Consider the following 27,357-nt stretch of genomic DNA (forward strand, 5'->3'; position numbering starts at 1 on the left):
TCCTTCAGCTCAAAAATTCATATGATAATAAGCTCAGTGGCTACAAATAATTTTGAAAATTATCCAAAATGCTTTCTTTTCTCATCCACATTCTACCTTTTGGATAAAGTAGACCTTATCCAAAATTTACCTTGACCTTGTTGTCAGTCCCTTCCTATAAAAGAAGAATTGGCTGAGAAGTAAAATTCCAATCAATCAATTTTGCTATTGATGACTTTTTCATGTTATCTATGGATCTCAATTACACATTCTTGAGTTTCCCATTACCATAGATAATCAGTGGTTTATATAATCTATGGGGAGTACAGAAAATGTTGAATTCCAGAAATTATGTCAGAAACCAAAGAAACTAATGCTATCTAGTGATTCAAATATGTTAGATAATGGATTTGATTTTTGTATGGCTGGATGATTGGCGAAGAAATGAAAAAGCACTTGCACTTTCCATTTCCAGCAATATTCATTCATTTTCAGTATAAAATGTTTTTATGAACCATATTAGTATTGCAATAGGATATTAGATGGTCTAAAGGAGACAATTTTGATTTATACCTGAGTACTCACTTTGACTAATGTGTCCTTTTGGAACAGTTGAGTAAATCTTGAAAATAATAGATACTAATACAGAAAGAGCCCACAAACCAATTTTTTTTTTCTTATTTTCTTGGAAGCTTCTCTGTACTGAATAAATCTTAAAAGTGATGGAGTTTTTAGCCTGTTGTCCCTTAATTGATGGAATTTCCAGCTTGTATCCATTAACTATTATTTTATTTTTAATTAGTATTTTTCAAAGTACATAAGATTAGTTTTCATAGGACAGGAATAGCTGTTGATTTTATCAGTATGTCAAGATAAAAAATCAATAATAACAGCTGATCTAGCATTCCCTGGTAAATAAAACAGTTGAAGCCTCCTAAAAGTAAATTGTACATGATTCCTTTAAAAATATATTTGGTTATGGGCACTTGGGTGGCTTAGTAGGTAAGCATTCCACTTCGGCTCGGGTCTTGATCTCACGGTTCATGAGTTTGAGCCCCATGTCGGGCTCTGTGGTGACAGCTCAGAGTCTGGAGCCTGCTACAGATTCTGTGTCTCCCTCTCTCTCTGCCCCTCCCCAACTAGTGCTCTGTCTCTCTGTCTTTCAAAAATAAATAAACATCAAAAATATATGTTTGATTATATTTGCTGGTTTGCAGGTAATATGCAGCAAATTAGATAACATTTTGGGGATGGGGAAACATGATTTATTAATGTCATGAAATATATGAAGTAGTAAATAGAAATGCACACACAAAAGGTCACATTTCAAAATCTTCTAAAATTTTTTTTCACATATTAGTGAGAATCAGTGGAACTGATAGTAAACAATAAAGAAAATTACAAATCTTACAGTTCATTCTTTAATTTTTTTAAATTAGTAAACTTTAGCAGATTGATAAAAGAAGGAAAGAAAAAAAAGAAGAGAACGAAAGAAAAAAGTTATCAATATCAGGAGTGAAAGAGGAATATCATTACATGTAATGAAATAAAAAGGAGGAAAAATTAATATTATGAGTGAATTTATACCAGTTAATTCAATAACTGATGAAATAGGTGTATTTTTAAAAGCTTAAGTTACTAAAACTAACTCAAGATGAAATAATCTGAATAGCTTCTATATTAGAGAAATGATCTGTGATCAATGGCCTTCTGATATAAAACAGTCTAGGTTCAGATGGTTTTACTTGTAAATTCTGTCAAAATTTAAGGACAAAATATCTATAAAAAATAGAGGAGACACATCACAATTCATTTCTTTAGCTAGCATAACCATGACTCCAAAACCTGAGAAAGATTTCTAAATACGGATCATAAATCTGGATGCACAATACTTTAAAAGATATTAGACTACAATAAATTTCTATTCTTTTAAAATAATATTGAAAAAGTGACCTGTCTTCCTTTGATGAAGGTTCATCAAGGTCTTGCTCTGTACCCAAGTAATTGTGAATCTCAATAACTAATTAGCAGCTTTTCAAACCATAATGGATTAGCATGAAATTAACCTGTACTGACTCAATCATTTCTCCTAATGGTACCTCTTTGAATGTGTTTCTTTTATTTCCTTGCTTACCCAACACCTCAATATTCTACACTAAAATGGCATGGTAAAAATCAGTTAGAACTTCCCAAATTTCAAGATCTCTCTGAGAGAGATAAGAAATGCTATTAATTTTAACCAGACAGGATTCTGATACATAATGGGCCTCTTATTTTGCAGTTGAAGTCATAATCATCCTTTTGTTTCTCTGTCTAGAATTTAGGTTGATCTCCATGGGTTTAAATCAATGTTCAAGTTGAGGAAAAGGCAATTCATATTTAAATGATCTTCTGTAAGTTAATAAGGAAGGTCACTCTCTAGAGACCTTGGGACTCAACGTTTCTTCTAGGATGGAATGAAAGTAATGAGAATGATATGTCTTAATTTGTTATGTATTATTTCTCTTTGGGTCAAATAAGCAGGAATGTTTGATTAGAAAGGGAATGCTTATAGGTTTCTTTTCTATTTTGACAAGAATTAACATTTGTTATCTGTATTGTGGAGTTAAAAACTCTCAGAGGATTTGGAGAATACTCTGACACTCTCTTCATACAGTGTACATATGCACACAGATGAAATGAAATGCCAATAATTTCAGGCATCCTGAGGTCCATCCATGGAAGAGTCCAGAACCTCAAGTTTAGATGTGCTAATCTAGAGCTTTCTTTCCACAGTTTGAAACAGTAATTATTATAGGGTTTTTAAAGGGAATAGACAGTAAAAACAAAGGTTACATTTTTAAGAATTACTATGATTCAGTTAAAGACAAATTTTCAGTTTTATTAGGAAATAATTAGAACAATAAACTGAGAAAAATAACATTTTGATAGTAGATTCAGCCCAAACACAAGTTTGGTGTATGACCTTGAACAAGGTCTGTTCCTGCATTGTTAGTTCAGAAAACAGCCATGACAGCCCTCACACAAGGTTATTATAGGACGTGAGTGACGAAGTTCTCCTGAAATGAAATTCTCACTGTGACTGGCACATTGGCTGTTTTCATAAATATTCATTGAACCCACATGATGCAGATTGCAGGGCTCAGGTCATAATTGTCAACAATTCTCCTGAAGAGCTGTCTTTAGGTTCCCTCAAGGAACTTCTCTCAGAGGTGCTGACACATTGCGTCATTGAAACAAGAGGTGCAAAAGTGTAAACAAACAAAGCCAGGGCCCTTGAAATTTAAGAAACCCCGTAGATTTATTTAGTCAATCTCAAATCCTACCCACACCCAAAGCACAAAAATCTTTGGTTGCCTAACGAAAAGATTTGGGAACAGAACTGCGAGCTTACAACTGTAGGATAGACCTGGGGAGGCCATGTGCCTGTGATTGTGGGGCCCAGCCCCGCAGACATGCAGTGATCTGGAGCCAAGACAGGACCCAGTTTCCTACAATGACATTTTAATGGCCTCACAATTGCCAGTTGCTTCTTTCCCATAATGTAGTTGTCAAAACTGAGGACGTCCACCTGCTTACATCCACATCAAGCATCTTGGGCTCGGACAGTGGTGCTTTCTACATCTTTTCCTTCCTCATCTTCTGGGAAATACGCTGGGGCTTCCCTGCCTCTGTGTTTCTTTTCTAGCTAGAAGGCAAAAGGGAGGCGTTTGAAAACAACAGTGCCCTGATTTTCTTTTACTTATATAAAGTGATTTATGCCATATCAATTTTTTGCTGTTAACAATTGCCTGTTACGTTTTGCCCCCTTTCCTTGTGATTCTGGTATGTGCATGCTGCCACATGCCTGGAAATTACAAGCCCCTCACCCCTACCCCCAACTACACACATACACACAAGTACACACTTCACTATTACTCTCCAGCCTGCTTCCCATTAGAAGCCACCAGGGACTAGACTGAGCATTTTTACAAACTTTATCCAATTTAGTTTTCTCAGACATTACTGACATTTTACTGACGACTATATTAAGTCTTCGTTTCTTTCTCAAGGTCACAATCTATTAAGTGATAGAATCACAATGTTTTTTCTGATATCAAAGCCCAGAGCTTTTGATTGCTAAGTTACATACTTCTCCATATATTTAGAGTACCTATGTGTAGATATACACAGGGGTTTTGCAAACCTGAAACCCTGTGGAGTTCAGGAATACATGGTCTTATATAGCTTCAACAAAACTGTCATTAAATTAATCAAAAGGAACAATGTTCTCTGTTTTCTCAAAAGTTTGTTGCAGCTCTGAGCTGGGTCACAGCAATGCAAGAGAGAAGGGCTAGAGGATAAAGCTGAATTCTTAGTGATGTCACGGTCAAGGGCCCAACTGAGATTGTCCAAATTCTTTCTTGTTCAGCTAATCATTTCTTCATGGCTCCTGATATTTTAAGGAATTTAAATGATGCAAATAACAACAACAAAATAGGAAACCAATATCTGCTTAGTTACTTACTAGCTATAGAGCTCAGACACAAAGGTTTCTATTTAAAAAAAAAATTTTTTTAATATTTAATTATTTTTGAGACAGAGGGAGACAGAGCACGAGTGGGGGAGGGGCAGAGAGAGAGGGAGACACAGCATCTGAAATGGGATCCAGGCCCTGAGCTGTCAGCACAGAGCCCAATGCAGGGCTCGAACCCACGAACCATGAGATCATGACCAGAGCTGAAGTCAGACGCTTAACCGACTGAGCCATCCAGGCGCCTGGGGCCACAAAGGTTTCTTAACACTGAGACTGACAATCTAGTGTGAAGGGGGGGTCTCATGCATGGCTTTTACCCTTGTCCCAGTGCTTAGCTTTTCCTTCAGCCCCAATCAAAATACTTGTTAAGCCTTAGAATGAGTAGTACAGTTCGCAAAGGTTAGTGCTTAAGTCCACTTGCCTTCATAATCACATGGAACCAACAGTAAAAAACAAAAGAGAGAGAGGACCCAAAGAGATTCTGATTCACCAGTCCTATTGGTACATGAAGCGTAGAGTAGGTGAGAAAGAGTAGAGCCTATGCCCCTAATGATAATTGTCTTCTTCAACATGTCTGGCCATTCACAACATCAAGAATTCCTCTTTTGTTTGGGACCCTGGGTGTGTGAACAGGTATTTAGCAGAGGTGATATAAGCTCATTTGTGAAGGGAGAAAAGGCTGAAAATACACACTCTTACCTCCAATACAGATATACTCTATAGCCTAATCATTTATTCATTTATTTACTCATCCTACAAATATTTATGTGGCAGGCACTGTTTCAGATCTCAGAGATATTTCCATAAAAAATACACACACATGTTGCACCATCATCAAAATTATATCTTAGTGGAGATGTGAGGGCAACAGACATACTACGTAAAAGGTTATTTTGGAGAGTGATGACTACTACTAAAATAAACATGTAACAGTGTCATTTGATGAAATGTCACTTGATAAGAGAAAAGCACATGATTTGAAGTCAGAAGACCTAAGTTCTTCAGATACATATTAACATTTAATGTACCATGGCAGAGTTAACGGAGACCCCTTTTTATTCTCATCTGTAAAATGGAGAAATCAAAATTATAAAAAGCATAAGACTCCTGAGAAATAAATGTGATTTGGGGTACCTAGGTGGCTCAGTTGGTTAAGTGTGGAGCTTGGGCTGAGGCCATGATCTCCTAGCTTATGAGCTCAAACCCTACATCACGCTCTCTGCTATCAGCACAGAGCCTGCTTCAGAGCCCCTGTCTCCCTGTCTCGCTGCCCTTCCCCTGGTTGCTCACTCACTCTCTCTCTCTCTCTCTCTCTCTAAAAAATAAAATTTAAAAAAACTTTTAAAAAAGAACAAATGTAAGCTATAGCTAATACAAGTTCAATTCTTGTTTTTTCCAGTCACTGCTCTAAACACATTGCCTACCATACTAATTTTAATTCTTAAAACAATTCTAGGAGTTGAATGCCACGGCTACGCCTGTCTTACAAATGATAAAACTGAGACAGAGCTGTCTTACAAATGATAAAACTGAGGCAGAGATGTGAGATAACATGCCCAAGAGTGTGCACAAAGAAGTGAAGTTATCAGAAATGCAATCAGGGTTATCTTCTGTTAATTTTGAGCATACCAATATACTATGGTTGCTTTTATTTTATTATTTTTTAATCTATAAAACAATATAAGAGAATCATTGAAATTGCTGTAGTTGATTAACATTTTTGTGGCACCCCTCCCTCCCCCCACCCCCGCTGGGTAGAAGAAATCTATAGGGTCTTAGGGTAGAGTTACGACTCTTTTCTCTTACCCAGGGATCTCTTCTCCAATCTATTTGAGAGTCGGTCCTTAGGTATGTGGATGTGTTTTCTTTAGGACATAAATCCTAGTGAGATGGGGTGATGATAAATAAAACCAGTACATTTCAAAGTTTTGTTGTTGTGTGTGTTTTTGTCTGCTTTTGATAATATAACATTTATTTTTATTTTTTTTTAATTTTTTTTTCAACGTTTATTTATTTTTGGGACAGAGAGAGACAGAGCATGAACGGGGGAGGGGCAGAGAGAGAGGGAGACACAGAATCGGAAACAGGCTCCAGGCTCTGAGCCATCAGCCCAGAGCCTGACGCGGGGCTAGAACTCACAGACCGCGAGATCATGACCTGGCTGAAGTCGGACGCTTAACCGACTGCGCCACCCAGGCGCCCCAGATAATATAAAATTTAAAAGTTACTGCATGCTCTAAGGAAGTGAGAACCACTCATGGAGAAATATTAGGAAATAGAAAAAAACAAACAAAAACAAAAACAAAAAAAAACAAAAAAAGGATGCACTAGATAAAATTGGTGGAGGTTTTGCCCAGGTACCAGGAATACAAAGAGCAGTGTGGGATTAGGAAAGTCAGATAAGGCATTCACTACTCTTCAAGGAGATTTAGTCTTGTTGCAGAGACCAAGCATGGGTATAAAACCAGTAATCCTGGGCGCCTGGGTGGCTCAGTTGGTTGAGTGTCCAACTCTTGATTTCGGCTCAGGTCATGATCACACAGTACTTGGGATCGAGTCCTGCGTCAGGCTCTGAGCTGCTAGTGTGGGGCCTGCTTGGGATTCTCTCTCTCTTTGTCTCTCTCTCCCCCTCCCCCATTTGTGCATGGGCATACACATGCACTCACTCTCTCTCTCTTTCAAAATAAATAAATAAACATTTAAAAAAGCCCAACAAATTATTAGTAGAAAACATTATGCAATTAAATGTACAAAGAGCGAAAGAAATGCTAGAATCTGGAGGAGATGACTGAGTCGAAGTTGCCACCTTTACATATTTTTATGCATGCTTTTTTACTTAGCCTTCCCAGAAGCACAACCAGGTTAGCATTCTGATTGGGGGGATGGGGGCAGGGTAGCTAAAGATCAGTGGAAAAAAGGCCAGGGAACAGCATAGTGTTGTGTGAGAAATAATCTTCAGGACAATCTAACTAAACCCATACTGATGGCAATAATTTGAAAAGTAACGGCATGAAATACAGAGGCAAGAAGGAGAAGGTGTGATGGGGGCAGGAGTAATGATAAAGTCACGTGGAGTGCAGGATTCTTGGTGCAAGTAGCACAAAGCGAACTTGAGCAGACTGTGAAGGGCTTTCAATTCCAAAGTCGTTTGAACCCTAGTCTCATTATCCGGGGCCATTGTCTTGGCCAAAATGACTATCTTCCGCAACAGGTGAGTTCAGCCTGCAGGCAGAGTAACACAGTGTGGTATTGCCTTGCCCTAGATGGAGTCCCAGCACAGGACTGAGCCAAGCCCGGGGGCTTAAGAGTCCTGTTGTACGGGCAGTGCCATCACTAAGAGACAAAGCACCACGGAGATTTTAAATGAACAGATTAAACATGCCTGTCACTCAGCTCGGCTGTGTGCGGTGGCTAATGTGGACAGCTCCGCTCTATTTGAGCTGAGTCTCTTGGGGACAATTTAAAAAGTGTGACTTAAATGGAGTCACTGTAAATGAGTCTGTACAGGGCAGGCTCTGAGTATGTCATGTGGGAATCAGCCTGTTTGTGTCAGAGAAGAGATGACAACCTGGGTGTTGGAGGGAGTGTTTCATTTTAAAAATAGGGCGTTCAGTCTTCAAAATGTTTCACATTATCCTTAAGCGTCACTTCAGAAGGGAGACTAGTCTCTACTTCCGAGATTGAAGATACTCGTATGTTAAATATATGTCTTCGTTTCCAACATTTAGAATATGCCTCATTTAAAAAAGTTTTTTTAATGTTTATTTATTTTTGACGGACAGAGACACAACATGAGTAGGGGAGGGGCAGAGAGAGAGGGAGACACAGAATCCGAAGGAGGCTGCAAGCTCCAAGCTGTCAGCACAGAGCCCGATGTGGGGCTCGAACCCACAAACCGTGAGGTCGTGACCTGAGCCAAAGTCAGCTGCTTAACTGACTGAGCCACCCAGGTGCCCCAGTATGTGCCTCATTTAGAAGTAGTAGAGAAAACTTAGAAAGACATATTGGGAGGGATAAATCTTCTGGACCTGAGTTCTCAAGATATCTTTATATATGGTATATGCACAGAGTAATGAACTTTCAAAGAGCAACTCCCCAGAATGCCTGTATATGCAAATGAGCTCTGGTTGCATCTTAAACAGCAATTATGATAAAAAAGAATTCAGGTTTTGGAATCAGACAGTCCTGCATTCTAACACTGGCTGTCATGGGCTGACTGTACCATCTTCAAGAAGCCATTTCACACCCACAATATTACTGACAGGATTAAATAACAAAGCAGGAAAGCGGAAGTCATGTGCGTGTGTGCATGATAGGCACATATCACACATTAGTGTACTTTCCTATTCTGACGGGGTGTCATTGCTTTACCCTCTTCTAAAAATTTCCCTAATCCAGGTCTTCATCAAATAAAAGACAACAGCATAGTGAGAAAGTAGATGATTTACAGAATTTATTTCCTGAACAATAATCTTCTTAATCTGTAGTCACATTGCATGTGGGAGAACAAAACTTTAACATTAAATCTCTCCACAAGTCCATTATAAATTTCAGCACCTCTTTCCCATGTCCTTCTGAACACAGGTAAATGTTCTCAGAAAAGATTGCTCACCTTATTCCACCTAAGCTTTTACTCCTAATGATTTTTGACCACTTCCCAAATTCAAATCTCGGACACAAATCACAGGCAGGCAGGTTGTGAAATCTGACACCCCATTTACGGCCAGGCTTGCCTCAAATGATCCGTCCACTAAATGGATATTACTTTCCTACACCGCAACTCAACAGGCGTCCCTCCTAAAGCTGTAGGATCAAAAATGGTGATCTTGATGCTCTGTTCCGAAAGAGGATGGGGTATATATCCGTCAATAGTTTGCAGCAAGCAGCTGACCTCTGCCAGAGTCTCCAAATACTTATGAAAGACTATTTATAGGAGAAAATGAGATTTCACATTAAAGGACAGAGCTCAGACATGATGACAGGTACCCACATAAACGTCCTCCCCAAGAACCTGAGGGAAATATCAAGAACAGAATCCCAGGAATATTTCTGGCTGTGCCAACAGCTATTCCTGGGGGAAATGCTTAGCCTCCCATATGCTTTTAGTAGACAATTTTTATCTGATTTACTCACTTTTGAATTCCAGAATTCAGTCCATTGCAGGGACCGATTGCAGTGAGTCAATAAATACTTACTTAAGTGAAAAAATTTGAATATGTAACTTCCATTTTTCTTCTTATTTTTTATGTCAGTGCTTTGAAACTACGGATCCCCTAGGATTCTTTTGAAGCATGCCATGTTGCACAAAGTTTACTGCGTAGTCTGTTTCCGAAGTCTCTGGCAGGAATACATTGTAACTAAGAGATGCTTAGAGTCTAACCTCAGTCAGCGGAGGTTTGGATGAGTCAAGAATAGGGTCACAAGTGGGGCGCCTGGGTGGCGCAGTCGGTTAAGCAGTCTGACTTCAGCCAGGTCACGATCTCGTGGTCCCTGAGTTCGAGCCCCACGTCGGGCTCTGGGCTGATGGCTCAGAGCCTGGAGCCTGTTGCCGATTCTGTGTCTCCCTCTCTCTCTGACCCTTCCGCGTTCATGCTCTGTCTCTCTCTGTCCCCCCCCCCCAAAAAAAAGATTTTTTTTTTTTACATTTTAGGAAGACCAGGTATTCTTCATTACTTAAAAATTATTAATTATGAGATTCCCTCCTGCATTGTTTCTAAGTAAGTAGTTCAAGATAAAGTCAACTTTACCCTCACTTTTATCAGGGAAGCTATAAAAACATTCTGTCATATCACATTTGAGCGTGGATGTTGCATGAATGAAACTGAAACCGAGTTGAAAGAAAACGGGCTTCGTGTCAGGAATGTACAATTCTACTTGTAGCCTTTATTAGCTTAAGACATCTTCTAACACACCTAACACATTTGGGTTTCAGTTTCCTTGTGTAAAAACAGACGAAATAAATTCACACCTCCTGGTATCATTCAGACAAAACGAACAACTACAGGGACACCTGGATGGCATAATGGGTGGAGCACAGCACTCTTGATCTCAGGGTCATGAGTTCGAGCCCCATCTGGGGTGTGGAGATTATGTAAATAAATAAAACTTTAAAAAATAAATAACTGACTATATGTCAAAGGTCTTGGCACATAGTAGGTGCTCAAATCAATGTGTTTTCACAGGGAGGTTAGTAGGAGTGGGTCTCAGATTATAACGTAGAATTATTTTGAAGGATGGACTATTTAGGGAATTTTAAAGGATCTTAAAAGATGAGCTAATACAGAATTCCATGTATATTACTATCCAAGTCTATATACTGAATATTAATGTCAGATAAAACAGCAGCACATCTGTATTAAAAGTATATTTTTTTTAATTTTTAAAATTTTTATTTATTTTTGACACAGAGAAAGAGAACAAGCATAGGAGAGGGGAAAAGAGAGAGAGAGGGAGAGAGAGAGCCCCAAGCAGGACCCACACGGTCGCCTGAGAGCTCAACATGGGGCTTGACCTCATGAACCATGAGATCATGACCTGAACTGAAATAAAGAGTCAGATGCTTAACCGACTGAGCCACCCGGGCACCCCTAAAAAGGAATTGTAAGGCACAGTAGTTATTTTGAGAAGGTACCTGCAAGTTAGCATGTGTGCAGATATCCCAATGTCCTCATTAAGAAAGTTTTGCTGCACGTGCCCAAGTGGTATTTGGGCTGAATTAAAGAACTTCTTCATATGAGAGTTCTCCAGAGTGAATACTATCATTCTACTTTAAGAGGAATTCCTGGTGAAGGCAAAAGAACCATGCAAATCTTTGCTAAGCTCAAGAATTTCAGTAAAATTAAAGTTCTCCCTTGCTGCTACAGGAATATGTTACGAATTTTAGTCTTTCTTTCTTTCTTTCTTTCTTTCTTTTTTCTTTCTTCTTTCTTTCTTTCTTTTTTCTTTCTTCTTTCTTTCTTTCTTCTTTCTTTCTTCTTTCTTTCTTCTTTCTTTCTTTCTTTCTTTCTTTCTTTTTTCTTTCTCCTTTCTTTCTTTCTTCTTTCTTTCTTTCTTTCTTTCTTCTTTCTTTCTTTTTTCTTTCTCCTTTCTTTCTTTCTTCTTTCTTCTCTTTCTTTCTTTCTTTCTTTCTTCTTTCTTTCTTCTTTCTTTCTTCTTTCTTTCTTTCTTTCTTTCTTTCTTTCTTTCTTTCCTTCTTTTTTTTCTGGAATACCATGACATTTCAGCAACTCTGAAAACAAAGCACTACTTCTCGGCAAGGGTCCTGCAAGTAGATGGGAGGCTTCCCTTATCTGAAGGGAGCTTATCACTATCAGGCACACAACAGAAGACAGGGTTGACACCAAGTCCTGCCGGAGTGGCTGGTAAAGATCCCACAAGCCACTTTCAGATTCAGGTAGTTTATTACTTACAGTGAAATGACAAAAGGGTCTGCTACCCGGTCTCTGGCCCACGTACCGGAGGGGATGATGCAGGATAACTGCCAACAGGATACATCCTACTGCTGAGGAGCAAAATCTAGACCTCAGCTAAGTGCTTATGTGTCCTGCAGTTTTATTCTGTGGGAAGCAGGGCAGAAAGCCCGTATTTATCAGAATCCTGGAGGCCATGAGAGAGTTTCCCATGGCAGCCTCCTAGAGGAGTAAGGGAGGAAAGCAGGAGATGGCCTCCCGGCAGGCCCTCAGAGGCCTCCAGTGGTCTCCAGTTCCGGAGAGATCATAGGACTTCCTCCAAGACTCATAAGCTGCCATTATAACCTTTGCCTGGGTGGTCTATGAGACTATGTGCAGGGTCACAGGGGCACAGCTATGGGAGTACTCCCCTACAATCACACCCCTGCTGATCCTTCACGGTAGAGGAAATGCATTATTTTGCATTCTCCACCCAAAATATCAAATGTAAATAACATCACAATGAAGGCTAAACACAAAGAATTTCCATGAAAAATTTCTAATCTGTAATTTGACAACCGTAGGCTAGGAGTGAAAGGTTTTAACATTGCTTCGATAACAGAAATGAACTTTCTGTAACATTTAAAAAATGCATTAAGCTGATTTTTATTTTTTTCACTGAAAAACCTTATCAGTTCCTTGTAAAACTTCCTGGCCCTCATTATAATTCATCTTGAAATCTAACTCGATGAAGCTGGAGGAGAATAAAACCGCCAATGCTCTCAAGTAAGGTGGACCTATAACATCCAAACATAAGGACACATAGGCCATATGAGTGTCTTTGGGAGTCAAGGAAAGCTAAGCTCCAGGCTTTTATCGATCTGACTAGGAGCAACTTTCCATCTTTCTGCTTCTCCAGATATCTCTTTGGCAAGGTAGAACAGGGGGAGTCAAGCAGCTCTGATTCACATCTGAGTCCTGTTCAACATTTATCTACACTTCTAAACCCATGATGAGAGAGAGAAAGAGAGAGCAAGAGGGGGAGAGGAGCAGAAGGGGGGAGAGAGAGAGAGAGAATCTTGAGTAGGCTCCACACTAAGCAGCTCTGAGCCCAACATGGGGCTTGACTTCACGACCCTGGGATCATGACCTGAGCTGAAACCAAGAGTTGGATGCTCAACTGACTGACCCACCTAGGCACCCCACTCTGATATTTCTTAGCTTTGTGATAGCAAACAAATTAATAAGGATACCTCTGCCTCAGTTTCCTCATCTGCCAAACTACTGAGAAGAATTTCAAGAAAAGGTTATTTGGTAGCATTTCTCTTAGGAAGAGCACCAAATTTGTTTGAAATAATTTTTTTGGTAAGAAAAAATTCCAAGGGATTATACAATGAAGTAATAATAAAGGGGGTGGGGGAGGGCTATTAAATCTGTTAGCATGAGAAAGAAGAAGGATTTTTTTCTGCTTCAGAGAGAGAGAGAAGGAATAAGATGCCATCAATGACAAGAAGAACAGAAGAGGGGAGAGGAAAGTTAAAAAAAAAAAGGACTCTAATGACTCTGCACCTTCTATGATATGACCCTGTTTATGATCCTCCCATTTTCATTTAAATGTTTTAAGCTCACAAAGTATTGTGTGAAAGATTATTTTTTAATTCATATGAGGAATATGATATGGTGAGATATCAATCTCATTCTTTCAAACCAGTTAAGACAAAAATTGTTCACGCTGAACATACGTCATCAGAGCCTGAGAGGCAAAGCGAGAGTATCCACACTCTCGCCAGTATCCTTTTTCCATTTACTTGTACCACTAACACCACAAACACAATCTGTGCAGTATAGAGGGACTTATTTTTACTGGCTTCAGGGACACTGAAGTCAACCAGTATATGTGGCAGCCTGGAAATACCCAGTTAACACCCTTGGAAGTAGTCCAGGGTCTGGAAAAATACCTTAGCTTCTGTATCATTGGCTGGCAGCTCTGTTAGGCATAATCTGCAGTCTTCAAGGGCTCCCTCAGCAGAACTGAGCTCCAATTGTCCACAGTGGAAACTGGCTCTTTTGCATCAACTGTATTGGCTTTTTCCTCCCCTGCCCCACGTTTTCCTTTCCCTTTCAGTGCTCTCTTGGATGAACTCCCCCCAGAATCATTGGCACTTAAATTCTTGGCCACATCATCTGCTTGTCGGAAAACCAAAATTGAGATATGAGTGCATAAGGTGAAACACCAAAGAGTACATACACCTCAGAGGTCCAGGGTTCGAAGGTCACCATAGGAAAATAAATGGGATACTACATATTAAGTGTGTTGTAAACTGTGAACTTCATAAGGAATGTAGATCATTCCTCAACCTTGTGACTTTGATAGAGCAGAGACATGAATTTTGATCACTTATATTTTATAGCTTTGGCCTACTTTGTCGACTTCACTTGGCTTTACCACAGGTCTAAAAGAGAGCACTCACTGTAACTCCTCCTCCTTATTCCCAGTCTACACTTTGTCCTGTCTCTTATTATCAGATGAGATCTGCAGCTATAGCAGGTTTTGTGTGAAATCCCTGTGCTAAAATATTCAGCTTGGGGGTAGGTCACATAGGTGATTCTGCCTGCCGTGGACGAGGCATGATAACAGAATCTGAGAAAAGACTGACCCCTGCCTTAATTTTATGAAAAAGCAAAGCTTGCCTTTGTCATGTGTGTTTTCTGTGTTAGGGTCTAGTTCTCTGGGCCAATTGTGGCGCAATCAGTAAACAAGACTCTTAGTACTGTTTTCATTTGTTAGTTTCGTTGTCTGAGCCACGTTTCTTAATTGATGGCTACTATTTTTGGAGGTCAAGCCTCAAAGTATTGATGTGCTAAGTGCTGCGTAGTAATCTTGACTTTTGACATCTTGATTCCGAAGGCAGACAGTATCATGTTGAGAACAGGATTTTATTACAAACACAACCTGCAACCTTGTTCATGGGGTATGAATAATAGCTTTGAGGCAAATAACATTGTGACTCTTTTTTTAAGGGGTATTGGGCCCGTCACTGTAGATCTCCAAGGTAAGTTCAGGTCAGCATGAAAACAAAGGTTTTTGTGGCTACTAGCACTCACTTTTATCACTCCTTGGCTTACCACAGCTTTGTTATTTGCCGATTGGCACCATGGTCCACAGTTTTTTCATAGATTAAAAAAAATCATAAAAAGAATATCCAGTGGGTAAATGCCTGAGTTACTAGATTTAAGCCAGGCCACCACGGAGAATGTATCCCAGAATATTCACACAGAGGTCAAAAAAAGATTGGTCCCTGCACTCATTTCAATTCCCAAAAAAGGAAGGATGAGAACTGAGATTTTGGTCTGTGAATAGTTTGTTGTGTAAAATCATCACTGCACGTGGACTTCTGTAAGAAAGCACATGTGTCAGCATCAAGGTCAGCATCAAAAGAGCATTCGCTGGGATATTCTTTCAGGAGCCCACGGAAAGCAAAGACTGGCACTAGACTGAATCGCTCGCTCTGCAACCTTGTGTGGCTCACAGCCGGCAGAGGTAAGGATCCAAGTGTTGCTAATTAGCCATAACATTGAAACCGCGACCCCCTACACACTACTCTAGCCAATGAACTGCCTGGGTTGCACATGTACAAAAAGAAAAAAAAAAAGAAAGAAAGAAGGACAGAAGAATTAGATCACGACAGTAAAGTCACTGACGCTAGAATAATGCTCCTTGTGTGACGTATGTCAGAGCAGAAAGAGTACGGCATTAGGATTGAGAGAGGTGAGTTCTCACTAAGTGGTATGTTCAGTTTCATGATCTGTAAAGCAGGAATGTCTATGTACCTACATTTTATTTACTTATTTACTTACTTACTGATTTCTTTCTTTCTTTTTTTTACATAAAACATCAAACAGGAAGGGTTGTAATAATTAAAGTCTTTGTTTGCAAAGTGTTTAGCACAGTATCTAGAAAAAAAGAAATCCTGAATCAATGGTGGATATCAGTATAATCACTCAATGCCTTTCAATGAGTGAAATGTGAATAGTTCTTTAAATTGAAACCATTCATTTACATGTTCATAAAGTTACCTCTTTGGCACCACTGTTACTGTAATGGTAGGGGTGTATGTAATCCAAACAGCAGATAAACCAGAAGTCATATATATTTGGAAAAGTTATATAGTGTTGATTATGATATCAGTCTGTACTTAGGAACTTGAATTCAAAAAGAATATGGCAGAGAATAAAGAAATATAAAGGGATTGGTTTTTATCCCTACTATCTGGATATATATAATAATAAAGCTATCAATACCTCAATTTCACTAGAGCCTACGCATATATGTACTTAGTAACTTTGAATATTCTGATATATGACCTTGCATAAAGACATTCACTTAGCTGATATTGGCCTTAATTTCTTCACATACTTGGATAAAGAGGTTGGATAAGGTGCCTGGTACCTGCCAAGTCTAAAACTTCAGGGTTATAGAAAAGTCAATAATTTTACAAACTAAAAAATGAATTAAAATGTTTCCCAAATTATAATAAGTTTACCCAAACAAAATGAAAACACTGATTTGAAAAGATATATCCCCTATGTTTATTACAGCATTACTTATAGTAGCGGAGATATGTATGGAAGCAACTCAAGTATCTATAGGTAGATTATATATATATATATATATATATATATATATATGTCTTCTTATCCATTTACACACACACACACATATACACACACACATACACACATATATATATAATAGAATATTAGTCAGCCATAGAAAAAGAATGAAATCTTGCCATGTGCAATGACAGGAATGGAACTAGAAGGTATAATGCTAAGTAGAATAAGTCAGAGAAAGACAAATACCATGCGATTTCACTTATATGTAGAATTTAAGAAACAAAATAAATGACCAAATAAACAAAAATAGACAAACTAAAAAAAAAAAAAGACATATAGAATAAATTGGTGGTTGCCGGGGGCGGGGGGGGGGTGTCAGGGTGGGGGTTGGTGGAATAGATAAAGGGGTTTAAGGGTACATTTATCATGATGAGCACAGAGAAAAGTATAGAAATGTTGAATTATTATGTTGTACACCTGATACTAATATAAAACTATATATTAATTAGAATTGATTAAAACAAATCTTGAGTCATAAACCAACACTTTTTTTTTTGTTTGTCAAAGATTGCACAGATTTAGGTACCTTGCTTAAAGTTACATTTTAGAGCCCTTTATATACTGTGACATTTAAATTTACTACCATGAAGCTTCAGTTTAGATAATCACTACTATGACACTCTGTACATTTGCTTCTAAATCTCTGCCCTGAGATGGGGGATGGGAGGGACAAGAGAAAAGTGGAGGCTTATACTATGCAGAACTTTTGGAATTTTAAAACTGCCAAAGGTTATCCATAAGATAGAGAGTCCACAGGGCAATCATTGTAAACAAAGATATAGAAAGGACACGCCCTCAGGACACAGTATCAGAATTTCATCCTCTTGACTCTTCTGAAAAACTCAAAATTACACTCAAAATTACAGTACAGTTAAATTTGGTAGTTTTACATTCCAAAAGACTTTATGATACGTATAGAAATTTAAATGGAAATCAGTCCAGCCAACAGAAGTATAAACACAAAAGATGCTTTAATGGAGTGCATGGCAGGCAGCTTGGAGCCCATTTAAGTTTATGTATTTGATGGAAGTAATGTTCTTTAGGCCGTAATGCCTTTATCCAGGCTCCAATAAAACATACCGTGTCACATGAGTCTTCTCTCTTGTGCTCCTGTAGCCTCTCAATTAGTCTAAAGATTGGTATCCATATGCATAAAAGTCTGTTCCTTTACTGTATAACCAGGCTATGTGGTGTTTATGTAGTAGTTTGGGGTTTTTGGAAAAAGTGGGTTATTTCAAATGCTCACACTGCAAAACAAACCGACACTGTTCCTCGGAGAGTGAAGCTCACTAAATGTTTGCTGCTGGCAAATGGATACGCGCTGAAGCCATCCCCGGAGTTTGCTTTGACAGATGTCAGCTGATGGACATTTGCACAAAAGTCTCTGAAATGCCTTATTTTACACCCAGTGTCAGTTGGCACATTACTTTCTTGTACCTTCTGTGTTTCCATTAAATTAGGTTGGAAACAAAGCCTCCTATTTACTGAGCAAATTCTTTTCTGTGTAAAATGGTGAACAATTACAACCATTACCCTGTCAACCATTTTCATCAGTTCAATTAAAAACGCCTACACTCTGCATTCTGAACCATAGTCACCCAGAATGGAGCCTGACTCTGGCATTCAGGGCTGGTGAAAAGTCTCTGATCACACTGGGGTGATGGTGGAGGGTTTTTTTTTTTAAATTTGTAGCCTTTTTATGGAGTCTGAGAAAGTGAACCGTGTTCTATGAACTGTTGGCAAAGTTTCATGTCCCCATTCAAAGGAAGAACTTTCCATGATTACCAGAAAGCCATTATTTATATCAAAGAGATACTATGAAGGCATATTTTGATGAATTAAGTATAAATAAAAGCAAAATATACCAGCAGGATATCATACTATTTTAACAAAGACCTGAATGCCAATGTATTCTAAATATTGTCAAGTTCTAAAACATGAGGAACATGGAAAAAAGTGAGTAATTTTAAAACTCTAAAATATTGTCATGTTTTCTGTGTTTCTATGGGTACTCTTATAACTGCCACATGCCAAACATTATACCAATTGGATTATTGCATCAAATCTTTCTGAGTTAATATCTCACCTACCATTCACAAGAAAGTGTTAGTCATAAAGCTTTTAAGCATAATAATTTATTATTTGTTTATCCTGTAAGTTATTCATTAAATAACATTTTGCTGAATGACTATAAAGTCCATAACGCTTGGCTAGATCATGAAAGAAATTTAGTTGACAACAATTCTAGCCTTCTGGTTGTTATACATGTCGGTGGTGAGCACAATATTCATTCAAGAAACAGTTTATATCAATACAAATTAACAGATCACTACAAATGATCACACAAGTGAGCATATCAGAGAATACCTTAACTGTATTTAAGAGGCATGAAGACAAAGAGACTTTGGAAATGCATGATAATAGACATATAATAAGAGTAAAAATTAACTTAATATTTTTTCAGAATTAGCATGGCTGTTTTAATCCACTGATTAAAAAGTTGACAAAGGGGGGTTGACAAAATCATTTGATATTTCAGAAAAAAAATGCTTTCAGATTCAGGTACAATTTTATCAGTGTCCATTAAAAAATGTTTATTTATTTATTTTGAGAAAGGGAGCACAAGTGGAAGAGGGGTAAAGAGGGAGAGAAAGAATCTCAAACAGGCTTCACTCTGTCAGCCTGATTGTGAGATCATGACCTCAGCTGAAATCAAGTCAGATGCTTAACTGACTGACCCACTCCCCAATCACTGTCTATTTTTGTTGACATTTAAAGTTTTTGGCAACAACCAGTTTTCAGATAGAAAACATATTGTGGGTCAATTTTATTTATTTATGTATTTATGTAATTATATAGGTATGTATATATGTATTTATAAATAGAGAAACACCATGAGCAGGGGCGGGGCAGAGGGAGAGAGGGAGAAAGAGAATCCCAAGTTGGCTTTGTGTTGTCAGCACAGAACCTGATGTGGGGCTAGATCTCACCAATGGTAAGATCATGACCTGAGCTGAAATCAAGAGTTAGATGCTTAAGTGACTGAGCCACCCAGGTGCCCCATGGATCAACATTTTAAGAAAGAAAGAAAGAAAGAAAGAAAGAGAAAGAGAGAGAAAGAAAGAAAGAAAAGAAGGAAAGAAAAGAGGAGAAAAGGAAGAAAGAAAGAAAAGGAGGAGAAGGAAGGAAGGAAAGAGGAAAGAAAGAAGCAAAGAAAGAAAGAGAAAGAAAGAAAGAAAGAAAGAGAAAGAGAGAAAGAAAGAAAAGAAGGAAGGAAGAGAGGAGAAAAGGGAGAAAGAAAGGAGGAGAAGGAAGGAAGGAAGGAAAGAGGAAAGAAAGAAGCAAAGAAAGAAAGAAAGAAAGAAAGAAAAAGAAAGAAAGAAAGAAAGAAAGAAAGGAAGGGGAAGGAACAGTAATTGTTTGCTGCATAGAAGAAAATAAACCCAAAAACCTATACTACAGACTGATTCCGTGCTACATCTAATATCATAATCTCTATTTTTCTGTAACATTTTCTTACACTTTGGATGTAGAACTAGATTCTCAAACTTCCTGGCTTACAATTCAGAACATATCTTTTAAGAAGAAATTAACAAATAGTTTGAATTGTTCTTTGAATAATTGAGTTCCATAATTCATTGATATGGACTCTTTAAAATATTTGTTTGAAATTCTCTTCTTACTTGCCTTCAAATTGCAATTAACATTTGCAAGCCTCCCATTACAAATGTGCCTAAATTTGTTTTTTGTAATATAACAATTAAAAATATAAACTAACGATTCTTAGTTGTTTCCTTACCAAGATTTTTCCATTAGATCAGGAGTACTGGCTTACTTCCTGAAAGAGAAACAGTACCAGGACAAATTTCTCATGTTTTTCAAATCTGATTTTTCAGCTTTTCAACTTCACGTATTTAATTATCTTCATTCAACAAATACACAATATAGTTAGAGGTGGGATTTACATATAGGAAGTGACCAAAAGAGTAACAGAATAACATGTAAATAAGAATGTGATAGTGTAGGGAGTCTGGGTGGCTCAGCCAGTTAAGAGAGGGGCTCTCGATTTTGGCTCGGGTCATGATCTTGCAGTGATCTCTTGCTGAGACAGAGCCCCACATTGGGTTCCGCACTGACAGTGCGGAGTCTGCTTGGGACTATCTTTCTCCTCTCTCTCTTTGCCCCTACCCCACCCCCAATAAATAGATAAACTTAAAAAAATAATAAAAAAAAGAATGTGATAATGCCACACAGAGGTAGGGCTATGGAAACTTAAAGTGAGCAGTTGTCAGAAAGGGATAACAGTAATTTGAGAAATTTTTATGAGAGAAAAATTGGCAAAATTGAGATTCTCATTTAGCGGGGAAAAGAAATAAAGAGTTATGGATTCTGAGTCAGAGAACCTGGTTTCTGATGCAGGTTCTGCCACATCCTAGCTACGAAGGTGGGAAAGTCATCTAGTTCCATTTGTATACCAGAAAGTAAAGGCTTACATGCTTCAAGGGATAGTGAAGCCTGATATTAATAATAATATGTTTAAAACAATTATGAAGTAAATGCACTGTAGGCTATTAAGAATAATTGTAGTCTTGGGGAGCCTGGGTGGTTCGGCCAGTTAAGCATCCGACTTCGGCTCAGGTCATTATCTCGTGGTCTGGTCTGTGAGTTCGAGCCCGGAGTCCAGGTCTATGCTGACAGCTCAGAGCCTGGAGACTGCTTTGAATTCTGTGTCTCTCTCTCTCTGCCCCTCCCCCACTGGGCTCACACTAGCTCTCTCTCTCTCTTTCTCTCTCTCTCTCAAAAATAAACAAACAACAACAACAAAGATTAGGAGATAAACATCAATGTTGCTGACTCTAGACTATGACAGGTGCAACACACACAAAAATAAAAGAGGAACATGATGCCAACGTCACCACTAGGTAACCACCTGTTACGCCCAGGATACAACGTGAAGGAGTTAATTCAGCCAACATTTACAAGCCTGCAATTTTTGTTTGTAACAAGGAACAAGAAGATATGTGTCCAACAGTGTATTGGAGATTATCTTCTTCAAAAATTAAGCTATCCTTTCATCTTGAAAAGGAGAATAAAGCATTCTCACATGGAAGTGTGGCAGATACTATCCATATTGCCTTTGAGATACATCTTACCAGTTCTGTGCCCCATCCCGGAGTAGTTCATGCCTGACTCTGTGACGTGAAAGCCCAGCTCCTCTGCCTTGAGGGGGAGGAATCCCTGAGGGTAATTAATGCTCCGGAACTCTCTGCAGGGTCAGGTTGAGGTTAGCATTTTGCCTGAAATTACCTGTTTGCTTGGCTTCTTGCCCTTTCCTGTCCTGTTCTCCACTCTGTGGGTTTCTCTTCACTATGCTTTTGTATTTCTTTAATGCATCATTTGAATGATGATTCAGGGTCGGCTTCTGGAGAAACTGACCTAAAATGATAATTTTCAGAAATCATTCATTCCTCTATTATTTTCTGTTTTCAGATATTTTTATTTCTGCTCTTATTATGATTATTTTCTTTCTTCTCATTGATTTGGGTTTATATTTCATTTTTTCCCTAATTTCCTCAACTGGAAGATTAGGACCTTGATTTCTTTCTTTTTTATAGTACATGCATGTAATCATCCATATTTTCCTCTAAACACTGCTTTAGCTGTAGGCCACAAATTATGCATTGTGTTTTGATTTGTATTTAGTTCAAAATATTTTCTAATTTAGCTTCTGACTACCTTTTTGACTATCTTCTTGTCCTGTATACTTTATATATATTATTACTTTCTAGTTTAATTCTAGAAACTAGAAAAACACTTGCATAGTTTCAGTTCTTTTAAATTCATGGACATTTCCAAGCACACTCAAAAATGTTTATATTCAAATATTATATGTGGAGGGTTCCACTAGTGTCAAATAGTTAAAGTTGGTTGATAGGATTACTCAGAACTTAGATATCCTTTACATGTTTTTCTGGTTTCTTTCTTTTCTCCCTTCATTACTTCCTTCCTCCCTCTCCTCCTTCTTTCCTCCCTTCCTTCCACCTTTCCTTTTTTTTTTACCAATTAGTTAATGAAAAGCTTTGAAGTCTCCAAGAATAATTGTGTATTTGTCTATTTTTTCCTTTATATTGTATTAGTTTCTGTTTCTCATAGTTTAAATCTTCGTTGTAAGATACATTCATTGAATTGTTACATCTTCTGAAAAAAATGATTCCTTTTTCATTGTGTATTCTCCTTTATTGTAGCTAATATTTCTTGTTCTGGAATCTATTTTTTCTGACATTAATATAACCATCTTAGCATTTTTTTGAGTAGGGTTGCATCTCGTATTCTTCCCTTTCCTTTCCTTTTGTCTTAGAAATGTCTCTCTATATAAAATGAGTTTCTTGTATACATGATATATATATATTTTTTTTAAAAGGATCTGGCAATCTATGCCTTAATTTGGTGTTTATACCCTTTATATTTGCATTTGGATTGGGTTGTTATTTCAATTATCTTCATGCAACACCAGCATAAAATTCTGCTGGTTTTGCCTTCTGCGTAGATGTAGGCTGGTGTGCCTGAGGATTCCTGAATAATCCTTCTCCATCCTTAGCTTTCGGTTTACCTGTACCACTGAGTCACAAAGAACTGTTTGGTTACATATCAGGGACAAAGCTTTCTCAGTGGCCCTGCCCATCTCCTGGCTTGTAGCTGTAGCAGATACTGTCCAGAAACAATTTCCTGATCCTCCCTCAGTGGCAAGAGGTTCTAATGACATTGGTATAGAATTCTAATCCCAAGATTTTTGCCTGCCTTTCTCCTAGAATAAAGAGAGGTCTTTTTTTTGTTTTCACTCTTCCTCCAGTTGCAAAGGATTCTCCACTTGAGTCTGGGAGGTTATAGGACTTACTATCCTTCATTAGAAGCATAAGACTTTTTTCTGTTGAAGAATGAGATTCAGTGGGATTTGTAATATTCCAGCATTGGCAGACAATTCACTTTTTTAAATGTTTATTTGTTTACTTTGAAAGAGAGTGAGAGCCTAAGAGGGGGAGAGAGAGAGAGAGAGAGAGAGAGAATCCCAAGCAGGCTCTGCACTGCTAGTTCAGAGGCTGACATGAGGCTCGAACTCATGAACCATGAGATCATGACCTGAGCCTAAATCAAGAGTTGGGCATTTAACCAACAGAGCAACCCAGGCCCCTAATTCACCTTTTGATGTCTACTTTGAAGATATAAGTTCTCTCTGGTCTCTGCTCTATTACCAGCTTTTCTTGTGAGCACCCAGTGGACTTCAGGGAGAAGAGACCATGAGTGTTTGCAAACTCCCTGCTTCTGGGAATCCTGGAGGTTTGTTATCCAGGGAACCTATAATAGGCATCAGCATTAAATATTTTTTACCCTGTCTATGGCCAGCAGCATCTCCTCCTCCCATGCTCTGCCAGGGCCCAGACACAACTCGTATCTCCTTCTATAATTTGTCTTTCCTTGGCTCTTAGGCTACTTGTTTGCAACATCAGCTGTGTGAGTTTCAGAGAAGGTACTACTGGTATTTTTATTCATTTTTATTCTTGTCATTACGGTGAGAAAGGTGCTCTGCCCAGCTTTTTACAACCTAGGGAATATGGAATCTATTCCCTTAATCTTAACCCATATATATATATATATATATATATATATATATATATTTATAAGGTGAGTTTATTTTAGATATCATATAATTGGCCTGTGCTTTTTATGCATACTGCTGATATGTCTTTCGTTTGGGATACTTAGACCATTTACATTTAATGTAATTTTTATTATTAAAATCTATTATCTTGCAGACAGTTCTCCATTTGATACATGTTGGTTTTTTTTTCTTTCATTGTTTTCCTATTTATCTGCCTGCTTTCTAATTAATTTGAGTTGAGCAGTTTTTTAAAATTCCACTTTATCTTCATTCTTTACTTAACTGTTATACCGCCTCTGCTACTTTATTTTAGTGATTGCCCTAGGTTTTACAACAGACATCTTAACTTCTCACCGTTTGACTTCAAGTAGTTTTATACCCCTTGAAGTACAGTATAAGAAACTCATAACAATACATTATCAACTCTTCCCTTCCATACTTTGTACTATTATCTTAAGATGTTTCATTTTTTTCATATGCAAATATAACCCTTTTTAGGGTTCTCTGAGATGTTTGATCTCTGGTCTTTCATTGCTTAAAAATTTTTGGAATTTTTAAAAACAAATTGATTCAAATATTTCTCTTTCTCTTCTTCTTTAAAAAACTTTGGTTATTATTTTTAAAATATTTATTTAAATATTTCTCTTTCTCTTCTGTGATTCCAGTTATATACATAATAGACTGTATAATATTGTCCTGCTGCTCTTAGATGTTCCATTCTCCTTCTCTTTGTGTTTCAGTTTTCATGGTTTCTATTAATATATGTTCAAATTCATTGATTATTTCTTGATGATGTCTTATCTATTGATGACTTCTCAAAAATTTTCTCCACTTCCTTTTTTTAAATGATTGTTTGTTTGTTCCTTTGTTTCTGAGAAAAAGAGAGGCGAGCATGACCAGGGGAGGGGTAGAGAGAAAAGGAGACACAGAATTCGAAGCAGCTCCAGGCTCTGAGCTGTCAGCACAGAGCCCACTGCAGGGCTTGAACCCATAAACCCGTGAACTGCGAGATCATGAGCTGAATTGAACTTGGATGCTTAACCTACTGAGCTGCTCAGGCACCCTGAGTTTTCTCCACTTCTGATACTATGTTTTTTTAATTTTTGTCATTTTTATGTCATGTCATTTTCAATTAAAAAGTTAATTTAAAAAAATAATTTGACAAAGATTCTACTCTGAGCCCCTCCTCCCCTTTTGGTGAATTCTTCCTCTTTCCTTTTGAGATGTATAGTACCTCCTACAATTCAAGAGTGTCTTTCTCAAGGATCTGAAAGCCATTCCTTTAAAATGCATACATTGCCTGGAGCATCTGGGTGGCTCAGTTTAATCCTCTGACTTCAGCTCAGGTCATGATCTCAATTCAAGCCTTTCATCCACCTCTGTGCTGGCAGCTCAGAGCCTGGAGCCTGCTTAGGATTCTGTGTCTCCCTCTCTCTCTGCCCTTCCCCTGTTCATTCTCTGTCTCTCATTCTCTCCCAAAAATAAATTAAAACATTACAAAAAATTTTTTAAATAATAAAATGAAATGTATTCATTGGGGTCCCTTGGCGGCTCAGTCAGTTGAGCCTCTGACATCTGCTCAAGACTTAATCTCAGGATTCATGAGTTCAAGCTCCACATTGAGCTTGTTACTCTCAGCACAGAACCCACTTTGGATCCTCTGTCCCCATCTCTGATAGCCCCTCCCCTGTTCATGCTCTCCACAGGTCAGCATTTACGTTGACCAACTTTCTGTAATTTCTCACTTTCCTGACTCTGTTGAGCATCCACCTACCCTCTTCCTACTTCCTCGTTGTTCCTAGAAAACTCTTAGTCACTTCTGTTCAAAGCAAAGCTGAGTTCAGTTCATGCTGGATCGTCTTCCCTATGGCACTAGTATGTTACTGATTAAAATGTATGCTTATTGCTTTCACTAGTGTCCCACTTTGCCTTTGGTAGTTTCTTTGTCTTTTTTTGACATCTGCTGTCACTTCACAGGGTTCACTTGTCCAATAGATCTTTTAACATGCTAATCACAGTTATAGTAAAGTCCTTGTCTGACAGTTCGAACACTGTTGTCACCTCTGGGTCTGGTTCTATTATTGCTTTGATTATTTGACAGTAGGTTTTGTGTGTGTGTGTGTGTGTGTGTGTGTGTGTAAGTTTTTTTGCGTATGTGCTAGATATCTCATGCAAAAGGAAAGGGGTAAATAGGATTCACACATGGAAATGAACATGCTACTTCCCAGGCAGTTTGTGTGGGGGATGAGCCAATCTTGTTAGTTGAGCTGGCTGTGACCTAGTGCCTCTTGCTGATAGGGCATAACAATAAACCAACGGACAAAGAAGAATGGGGAAGGTAGTTTTCAGCCTCCTTGTTCTCCAACTTAGCGCTTCAACATTTGCATATTTATAACAAGTTTTCATACAGAGCCCATCCTCTGTCTGAAACTCAGTGGGAAATTACACACAAATACACACACACACACACACACACAATCATTTTTATTGGTACTGCAAAATTGTTTCTTCCTAAGTAAGGTTATGTACCTTGCCAAGTGATACTATGGTTCTCGTTTCCTCTGCTTGAATCTTAGGATACATGAAGTAAGATGAAAAGCTGAGAGTGGGAGGGGGTGGGGCATTTAAGTTACAGAGGCTAGCAGGCCTGCAGAAAGGATGGGGCTGTTGTGATGCTTTGTGATCAATTCCACTCCAAGAAAATCTCCCGGAAGGCAAATCCAACAAAACAGGGACCCAACAAAACCCAACTCAAGCTGCTGGATGTGCCATAAAATCCAGATCCACAGTCAGCACCCTCTGTCCTGACCTCATCACCAGAGGGTAAAGAACATGTAGTTTGTGGTGAAGGACTAGTACCATTTGCTTTCCTTACCCTTTTCTTGTGCTCTTCTGTTTAATAATGTTTTAATTTTTTTAAAACATTTATTTATTTATTTATTTATTTATTTATTTATTTATTATTTATTTATTTAAGTGGGCAGAAAGAGGGGGAGACAGAGAATCCCAAGCAGGCTCTGCCCTGTTTGGCACAGAGCTGGATGCAAGGTTCGATCCCCTAAACTGTGAGATCATGACCTGAGCTGAAATCAAGCATTGGAAGCATAACCGACTGAGCCACCCAGGTGCCCCCTAATAAC

This window comes from Prionailurus viverrinus, chromosome B3, assembly GCF_022837055.1.
Source record: "Prionailurus viverrinus isolate Anna chromosome B3, UM_Priviv_1.0, whole genome shotgun sequence".
Lineage (NCBI taxonomy): Eukaryota > Metazoa > Chordata > Mammalia > Carnivora > Felidae > Prionailurus > Prionailurus viverrinus.